This window comes from Crocuta crocuta, unplaced genomic scaffold, assembly GCF_008692635.1.
Source record: "Crocuta crocuta isolate KB4526 unplaced genomic scaffold, BGI_CrCroc_1.0 scaffold211, whole genome shotgun sequence".
NCBI classification, from domain to species: domain Eukaryota; kingdom Metazoa; phylum Chordata; class Mammalia; order Carnivora; family Hyaenidae; genus Crocuta; species Crocuta crocuta.
This window is the reverse complement of record NW_027527939.1, coordinates 2,369,530-2,378,051: the sequence shown is the minus strand read 5'-3', so window position 1 is coordinate 2,378,051 and position 8,522 is coordinate 2,369,530. Positions and strand designations below refer to the sequence as shown.

General features: G+C 34.3%; 1 long non-coding RNA gene across 1 annotated transcript in view; it reads right to left on the bottom strand.

The window, feature by feature from the left end:
• Positions 1-1,859: 1,859 nt before the first annotated feature.
• The window catches only part of LOC144221754 (uncharacterized), a 77,837-nt gene continuing 71,174 nt past the window's right edge, over positions 1,860-8,522 (bottom strand). The window contains exon 3 of the long non-coding RNA XR_013332171.1: positions 1,860-2,256. This is a non-coding gene — a long non-coding RNA (uncharacterized LOC144221754). The remainder of the gene's footprint in view (positions 2,257-8,522) is intronic.

Genomic DNA, 8,522 nt, shown 5'->3' with positions numbered 1-8,522 from the left:
GAGAGAGAGAATCTCAAGCAGGCTCCTGATATGGGACTAAATCTCACAACTTTCAGATCACGACCTGAGCTGAAATCCAGAGTTGGATGCTCAGTTAACTGAGTCACCAGGTGACCCGACGATAAGACCTTTTATCTACTGATAATTTTTCCACAGTTTTTCTTTGTTTTATTAAAGCCCAAAGACCACCCAAGAACACACCTGTAGTGAAACAAATGTTGGTTTATTAACTTGCTGCATCAAGGAAAACTTTATCCCATGAGGAAAATAATCTCAGTGATATAGAATTAGAATTGTCTTGTATAGAATTTGGGTTTAACTAAGTGATGTGGGCATCCGTTTTTGATTGGATTGTTAGAAAATGGAGGCTATTTCCTAGCCATACACAAAAATAAACTAAAAATGGGTTAAACACCTAAATATGAGACCTGAAACCATACAACCCCTTAAAGAAAACATTGGCAATTATCTCTTGGACATAAGCTTATCAACATTTTTCTCAATATGTCTCCTCAGACAAGGAAAGCAAAAGCAAACATGAACTATTAAGACCACACCAAAATAAAAAGCTTTTGCACAATGAGGGAAACTGCCAACAAAACAATAAAGCAACCTACTTAATGGGAGACGATACTTGCAAATGATATGTCCAATAAGGGGTTAATATCCAAAATACATAAAGAACTTATACAACTCAACACCAAAAAACCCCAAATAATTTGATTTAAAAATAGGCAGAGGGGGGTGCCTGGGTGGCTCAGTCAGTTAAACATCTGACTCAGGTCATGATCTCACAATCTTAAAATCAAGCCCATGTCAGGTTTCATGCTGGGCTTAAGATCCTCTCTCTCCCTCTCCCACTGTCCGTCCCCCACTCTCTCTCTGTTTCTGTCTCTCTCTAAAAAAAAAAAAAAAGGGCAGTGGATCTGAATAGACATTTTTCCAGAAAAGATATACAAATGGCCAACAGACACGTGAAAAGATGCTCAATACCACTAATAATTAGGGAAATGAAAATCAAACCACAATGGGATATCACCTTACACCTGTAAGAATAGTTAATATGAAATAGACAAGAAATAAAAAATGTTGGTGATGATATGGAGAAAAGGAACCATCTTGCACTGTTGGTCGAAATGTTAATTGATATAAATATACATTTACATAATCCAGTAATTTCACTACTGAGTACTTACTCAATAATGAGTAAGTAAGTAAGGAAATAAAAACACTAATTTGAAAAGATACATGCACCCCTATATTTATTGCAGCATTATCTACAATAGCCAAGGTACTGAAACAACCTAAGTGTCCACCGATAGGTGAATGGATTAAAGGTGAACAGTGGAAAACTACTAGGCCATTAAAGGAATGAGATCTTGACATTTGCGACAACATGGATGGACCTAGAGAGTATTACACTAAGTGAAATAAGTCAGTCAAAGAAAGACAAATAGCATATGATTTCACTTGTATGTGGAATCTAAAAAACAAAACAAATGAATAAACAAATAAACAACAAAAAACAAATAGAAACAGAATCACAAATACAGAGAACAAAGTGGTGGTTGCCAAAGCTGGGAGGGTTAATGCAAAACAGATGTAGAGGATTAAGTGGAACAAACTTCCAGTTATAAAACAAATAACTTTTCATGGGGATGGAAAGTACAGCGTGGGGAATATAAATCCATAAATTGTAATAAAGTTGTATGGTGACAGATGATTAACTGTTGTTATCATGGTGAACATAGCTTAATATATGGAACTGTTGAATCACTACGTTGTACACCTAAAACTAATAACATTGTGAGTCAACTATACTTCAACTTTAGAAAAAAAGAAAATGCAGGCTATTTGGCTCCTGAGAACATTAATAATTTTAATTCAGAAGAGGGGAGGGATAAAGCAAGGCTGTCATTGGTAAAGGAGCATTATTCACTCACATCAGCTTTGAGAGAATGCAGTTGCATATTATCCTTATTTTTGTCTTGTTCTATTCAGGGTCACAAAGTAACCTTATCTGATGGTGACAGTCTATGAAATGGTTTATGTTCAGGAAGCAACACTACAATCAGGCAGCAGTAGCCAGCTGTTGGAGATTGTTTTTTGTTGTTGTTGTTGTTGTTGTTGTTTTATATCCATTAACTCACTTCTCTTTTCTGAGGCCACTTGAAAGTTTGTTTTCAGAGGAGAAAGAAAGCAATCTGTGTTAGTTGTCAGCGTTACCAACCAGGACTGAATTTCAGAGGAGAAATTCTGAGAGGAATAAAGAGAAAAAAAATTACCTTATAAGAAAATTTTATGAAAAAGAAATGGAAGTGTATTGATTGTGTGAGTGCATGAGACCAATTTACTGGAAGTACAAATGCCATTTATACAAATGCTTATAGCTGCATTACAGTTATAGTCACTAATAAGACCACATTATTTGAGGTAAGCAAACATATTAGAAAAGTTTCATGTATAGTTTGGTTATGTTAAGCTGGCTGCAATTATGCTTTTAAAGACATAAAAAATAATGCAAGGAAAAGGTTACATAAAAGGTATCGGTAGACTGAGGTATTTTAATTTACTTTTTCATAGATGGAATATTAACAGTTGAGGAAAGTCTTATATTTTAAGCATAGCATAGTATAACCAAGCTTCAAATGAAAATTGCATTAGGTTTATCTTTAATAGCAAACTGGGTGTTGAAGATTGCTTTCTACATGTAACATGAACCTAATGTAGAATTTTCAGCAATTTACTAATTCTCTCTTAAGAGAATTAAACTTTTTAAAATATAAACTTTTCATTGGTTTTCTGGTTTGGGGTTTTTATTTCTTTTTAAAGTTTATTGTTATTCCCTTTATCTGTTTGGTTCCTACAGAAATAGTTACAGATGTGATCTGCTTCTTTAAAGTAAACTTTAGCCATTTTCCAGTTTTCTCATTCATTAGTTAATCTATACATGCATGCCTATCTATCCATGAATAGATGGTTCAGGGAAGGAAACAATGGTGAAGAAACTGCCCAAATTTCACTATGTTTGATTAGGGTGTTTCTTTCCTCCATGTATTTCTTAGTCAGCCTCAACTGTCCACTCTGAACAATGTTGTCCTTTTTTTCTCATCTCATCTCATCTGGAGAAACGAGTTATGGAGACCACTATGAAAGAATTGGTAAAAATAGTGGAGAAAAAGAAGACAATAAGAAGAGAAGGCTAATATCAGAGTCTTTTTCCTTGTTCTACCCAGGCACAACTGTGACAAGAAAATACTATTGAAATATAGAGACTAAAAACTCTGAGCCCTCTTTTCCAGTTGAAATGACGAAATTGGCCCACGACTATTAACTGAACTCCAGAATGTATTTGGATTTTACCAGATATTCCATTAATGTCTACTTTATGTTTCAGGATCTCATCTAGGTACCACACTGCATGTTTCCCAGACTCCTCTAGTCTGTGAATTTGTCTTTCCTTGTTTTAATGACTTTCACAGTGTTGAGGGTTAGTACTATCTAGTTGAATGGCCTTTAAACTGTATTTGTCTGATACTTTTCTCATGATTGGATTTGGGTTAAAAATTTGTGGAAAGACACCAAATATAGAAAATATTCTGTCAACATATGACATGACGGAGTACATATCTACATGACATCACTGATGTCAATCTTGATGACTTGGTTAAGGTAGTGTTTGCCAGGTTTTTCCACTAGAAAGTTATTTCCCCTTTTTCCCATTTTATTCTTTTAGAAGAGTCACTCACTCTAGCCCACCATTGGGCTCAGAGTGGGATTAAGCTTCACTCCTGGAGAAGGGGTTATCTATAGCTATTATTTTGGAATTATTTTGTAAGGACGATCCATCTCTTCCCCATTTACTTATTTATTCAGTCATTTGTTTATATCAGTACAGATTTATGGATGTTCATTTTACATCTTGTTTTATAATCCAATATTACATTATTTATTTCATTATTCAAACTGTTCCAGTTTTGGTCATTGGGTGCTCTTCCAGTTGTATCCTGTGTTCCTTTAACATATTCCTTCATCTTTTCGAGGACTTCTGGTACTACAAGATGATTTTCATTTGTCTTTTATCTTTCCTGGCCCAGTACTAGAATGAGCCATTTTTCCAAGCCAACACTGGTTTCTTTTACTGGAGAATTGTATTTAGAACCCAAAATATGGGCATTGAGGATATTCTCTGCCATTGGCATCATTTCTAGGCCCTCTCAGGGTACAGAGTTAGCTAATTTTTGTTATTCATTTTGTTTGCTGAAAGTTGGAATCACATAATGTTCACATAATCTTGTGTAAACTTTTTCTGTAGCTAAGTTTTATTTGCTTATTATTAAATATAATGAATTCATATGGTTTAAAATTCCAATCTCTTTTCTCAACTACATATATAATTTCCCTTAGAAATATTATGAATATCTTATACCACTCCCAGTGATATTCTGCGCATACATATATGTATTCTTCTCCTAACCCTAACACACTTACATACAGAGGCAGAATACTATATGTATTGTTCTATGCCTTTGATTTTTTCCCACCCAACAATATATCTTAGAGAGTTTTACAGAACAGTTTATGAAGAACTTCCTCAATCATCTTAATGGCTGCATTGATTATCATTGTATGGATATATGTACTATAATTTATTTAGGTAATCTCTATTAATAAATATGTATGTTGCTTCTATTCATTTATTATTACAATCAATGCCAAAATATAAAATATTGTACATATGTAATTTCTTATATGGCTAAAATATATCTGTAAAATAAATTCTTTAGAAACAAAATTGCTTGGTCAAATGGCAGGTATAATTATCATATTGATAAATATTATTTTTTTCCACAAATGTTTAACAATTTATATAATTTCAATGATCTTTGGAGAATTTCTGCTTCTCCACCCTGTCACTAATATATGAGTGTTTTTTTAAACATTTTCATTTTTGCCATACTAAAAAAAAATTGCATCTCAGTATAGTTCTTATTTGCATTTCTTTTTTTTAAAATATTTATTTATTTATTTATTTATTTTGAGAGAGAGAGAAAGCAAGAGCTGGGGAGGGGCAGAAAGAGAGAGAGAGAAAGAGACAGAGAGGGAGAGAGAGAGTTCCAAGTAGGCTTCATGTTGTCAGTGCAGAACCCAACACAGGGCTCGATCTCACAAACTGTGAGATCATGACCTGAGCCAAAACCAAAAATTGGATGCTTAACCAACTGATACATCCAGAGGCCCTTGCATTTCCCTTAATGTAACAAAAATTTTCATATATTTAAAATGCATATGCATATTATCATCCTTAAACATATCTTTTGATCTTCCTCTTGTAGGTTGTTTATATCTTGTTGTTACGAAGTTCTTTACATAACAGGAAAATTATCCCTTGTCTCTAAAAATATTTGCAAATATTTCCCCCAGTTTGTCACTTATGTTTTTGAAGTGCTCATGTTGGGCTTTTCCATGGAGTAACTATATATTTTATATAGACCATTGAATTTTTATGTAATAAATTTAACGCTTCTGAATTTTATGCCATATTTACAAAAGCCTTACCGGTCTAAGATTACTTTAAATTTTTCCCATGATTATTATAGTATTTTCATACCTTTCTTATTGATTTCACAAAATATCATTAAGTTTTGAAGTAAATAAACATGGATTTGATGTTAAAATTATTTTAATTTATTCAGTTTTTCATTATAGGATATATTATACTTTGCTTGAAAATAAAAGTACACTTTGCTTGAAAGACATTTAGGTTTTCATTTTTATTTTTATTGGATTTTTGCAATCAATTTTAAAATCATATAGTATCCCCCAAATACCCGCAATGATATTTTCAAGGGGCATGGATAGTATACAAGTTTCCCACTACTAGTATATATACAAACAAATGTATATGTAATCATATTCACTAGAACAAACATATTCATGAGAGTCTACTATGTGCCAGGCACTGTCTAGAAGCACTATACTAAGAAGTATGCTAATACTTTAATTTTTATATGATATAGAATTACATATAGAGATATAGCCCATACCTTTCCTCCTCATCCCCCCAACAGTAAGTAGCTTATGTTTTGTGATTTTTGTGGGGTTTTTTTTTGAGAGACAGAGAACACATGTGTGTAAGTGGGCTAGGAGCAGAGGGAGAGAGAATCTTAAGCAGGTTCCATCCCCGGTGCAGAGCCCAACATGGGGCTTGATCTCAAGGCCATGAAAACAAGAGTCTGACACTTAACTGACCAAGCCACCCAGGCATCCCTGTTTTTTGAATTTTTAAGAAGAACCAAAATAGGGGCACCTAGGTGGCTCAGTTGGTTAGGCGTCCAACTTCGGCTCAGGTCATGATCTCACAGTTTGTGGGTTCGAGCCCCACGTTGGGCTCTGTGCTGACAACTAGCTCAGAGCCTGGAGCCTGCTTCAGATTCTGTGTCTCCCTCTCTCTCTGACCCTCCCCTGCTCATGCTGTCTCTCTCTCACTCTCTCTCAGAAATAAATAAAACATTTTTTAAAAATTTAAAAAAAAAGAACCAAAATAGCTAAGCTCTTATACTTGGATCTCAGTCAATGAAGGTGTTGTTTAGAAATTTCTGAGAATATATTCATTTCTTGATATGTAAGATGTTATTTCCAGAAGCTGGCTATATAAAAAGTGTCAAACACAGTGTGGCCAATTACTAGGCCAACTTTATAGAGCTGACAAAAGATGATAAATGGATTAAAAATTGCTTCAAGCTAGTAGCACACATATGTAATATGCAGGATCAGGCTGATTAAAGGAAGAGGGGTAAAAGCAAGTTTTTCTTGGTCAGCCTTTGCATCAGGTGCTTTCTTGCTCACAAGTGCATGATATGCTGGATATGTTTTCATTGACCCATTCACACTGTAATTAAAAACATTGTATCTCAAAGGATACTATCAAGAAAGTGAAAAGACTACATATAGACTGAGAGAGAATATTTGCAAATTATATGTCTGATAGGGGACTCAAGTCAAGAATACATAAAGACACTGGGGGTGGCTCTGTTGGTTAAGCATCTGATTCTTGGCTTCAGCTCAGGTTATGATCTCTTGGTTCATGAATTCAAGTCCCACATAGAGCTCTGCACTATCAGTGGATTCTCTCTCTCTCTCTATCTCTGCTCCTCCTGCTCTCTCTCTCTCTCTCAAAACAAATAAATAAATACCTTAAAAAAGAATACACAAAGAACATTTATAATTCTACAATAAAAAGACAACCCAATTAAAAATGGGCGAAGTATTTCAAGACATTTCTCCACATAAGATCTACAATGTCCACTAAGCACATGAAAAGGTGCTGAACATTATTATTTGCTGGGAAAAATGTAAATCAAACTCACAATGAGATGTTACTTCACACTCACTAGGATGGCTAAAAATTTCTCTAAATTCAAAAAGATACAATAACAAGCGTTGATGAGATATGGCAAACTGGAACTCTCATATATCACCAGTGGAACCATTAAATGTTCCAACCACTTAGGAGAATAGTTTAGCAGTTCCTCAAAATGTTAAAACTTGATACCATATGACCCTGAAATTCCATTCCTTGGTATGTACCCAAGAAAACTAAAAATGTATGTCGACATAAACACTGGTACACAGTCATAGCTGCAGTATTCATAGTAGCTAAAAAGTAGAAACAACTCAAATGCTCATGAGCTGATGCACAGATAAGCAAAACCATAGAGGCAAAAGTAGATTCATGATTGCCAGATGCTGGAAGAAGGGAGGAATGAGGAGCATCTGCTAATGGGTATGGTTTTTCTTTTTGGCCTTGAAAATTTACTCCTATGCTTCTATCTAAGAGTTAATTTAGTTCTAATTTAGTTTTAGTTCTTACAAGCTTTTTCTTGAGATGCCCATTTAAGCTACATCTTCCTCCCTTTCCCCATCACATTCTATGTTGTATCAACAAAGAACTACCTTGGTTTTAAGATCCAGTTTCTGAAAACAGATTGTATGTTAGTATTTGTACGTGTGTTTAATTGGGTAAAATTTTTACTTTAATCAAAAGCCATAATTAAACTATTAAAATTACAGTCAAAGACCCCTTAAAATATATAAGTATGTATGCATACATCGTCTTGTGCATGTATATATAGGTCTGTTTTTCTGGAGGTCCTTAACTGTTACATTATGCTTTTAGAGAAAAAAGATTTTAAATTATTTTTACTAGGCTTATATTCAACCCACTTAGAAGCAACTGGTTTCCTGACATTGCTTTAACACAATGCTACAGCCATTATTAGTACACATGGATGTTCAAGATTGGCTGGTTGTCCTTGCTTATTCAGGTTTGGCATTCACTTAAAGAATTTATTATGTTTCAGGTACTCATTCTCAGTTCTACTTGTCCAGAAAAATTAGACTTGGATTTGAAAAAGTATGAACTGAATTCAGGGAGAAGAACTTACACTAAAACAACATCTCACTAGACTTCTGTGTAAACCCAGCCAAAGGACTTGAATGAACAGTCGTGTCCTCCATCA